Source organism: Acomys russatus, chromosome 24 (genome assembly GCF_903995435.1).
Source record: "Acomys russatus chromosome 24, mAcoRus1.1, whole genome shotgun sequence".
NCBI classification, from domain to species: Eukaryota; Metazoa; Chordata; class Mammalia; order Rodentia; family Muridae; genus Acomys; species Acomys russatus.
Genome location: NC_067160.1, coordinates 7880120 through 7881931, shown reverse-complemented (window position 1 = coordinate 7881931; position 1812 = coordinate 7880120).

The window sequence follows — 1812 nt, the reverse complement described above, 5'->3', positions numbered from 1 at the left end:
TCCCACTGGCACTGGAGATTACCCAGTCCAATAAGCATCTCAGGTCACTGTTTGCAAAACTTGTTTTAATACATGGACCATTTTAAGGGGAGAGCAAAACACATCTGACTAGCACTAGCCTGAAAAATGAAAATTGAAAACCAGTGAAGTTTAAACCTGGTGACATTAATTTAAGGTGCAGTATGGTGTTGCTTGCTGGGCTAAGGCTTTGCTTCTGAAGTGAATATGAGCCCACCTGCTGCTGTGGAGCTACACCTCAGAGGGCAGACTGTCTTCACACTGTGTGCCGCAGGGTGGCTTGGCTCATCCGCTATTTTTTCCTATTTAAACTGCTGTAACAATCTAATGTATATGGTCTATTTGTTGTCATTTGACCTTCAGTTAAGATTCTGGGAGTCTTAGGTCCCTGGGATAGTTAGGATGGGATTCAGGTAAAGTAGCAGAAAGCCAACCAACATGATTACGCAGAACAGATGCTTATGACTATCTCATCAAGGACTGGAAGGGTGACACTGGCCTGGTATAGGCCACACTGTGCCAGGCACTCCGGCTTCCCCTGTGCTTTCTCACCACTTTGCCTAAACTGGACCCCCACGAGTTGTCTAAATATCTTGTGAAAGAAAAAGGCCACAGTTTGCCGAAGCATGAGACTGTATTCCACAGGGCAACGGAAATGCCTTTTTAAAAAAGCATCCTTTCTCTTTGTAAGGACATTCTATAGAGACCACAATCACACTTTTGCTTATTTTTTTATTTATCTTTTGAGGCAAGTTTTCATGTAGCTTAGGCTGACAACAACCCCTTAATTCTCCTGCCTTGGAATGTTTGAAACTACATGTGTCACAATACCTCCAAGCCACATGTATGTATCCCCATGGCCACATTAAGCTGCAAGAGATCCTGAGAAATGGAGGTTTCATCCTAAGAAAGTCAAAGTACAGGCAGATTACTTATTCCGTTTTGTTTTGTTTTTTCTCATTAGAGCACACAGCGCATGCACACACACACACACACACACACACACACACACACACACACACACACCAAAATACTGTTGCTATGTCATAAACATAGAGTGAACAGGGATATTGAACGCGCTGGTTCGGGACACTCCCATTTTAACTGTTTTAGATGAGTGTCTAAGAGCGTGAAATAAAACTGTGGACTTTTTAACTGAATCGAAGGAGCCATGAAAAACAGTCTCTGGTTCAAGCAAACCTGCGGAGGTGTACACACAGCACGCTCAGACTTGGAAACCAATGACAGAAAGAGTTGATTCATCGTGCACCTTCTAAGCACACTTACGGTAAGAGTAATAGTCGTTCTTGGTGTAAGAGAGACTATGCTAAAATCTTAGAGAGTCTCCTCGGCGATAGAGTCAGCAGAAAGCAAAGTTTGACGAGTTCTTTGGGGAGCAGAGCAGAAGGAAAGGAGTGAAAACATTGGAAAGTCTGACTTAAACAGTCTGAGAAGTCCGATTTCAGAAAGGCTGTGCCGGCAGAACGGTATGGCAGCGCCTAAGTAGGAAACCAGAGCATGGACGGCAGTAAGTACTGAGACCGCCAAGGAAAGAGCTCTGTCGAGCTAAGTGCAGAAGGAGCGAGGCTTGATTGCTTTTCCTTAGCAGGTGAGGACCTTAGGGCGGGTCTTAGGGGTGCCTTAGGGGTGTTTTGCTGTTTATTGGCCGGGTAGGTGAACGCAGGGAGAGCTACCGGTCTCACCTACTCTTCCCACTCCTTGCTCACCGACAGAGGTTTTTTTTTTTGGTTTTTTTTGTTTGTTTGTTTTTTATTTTAGTCTCAAGTCACATTG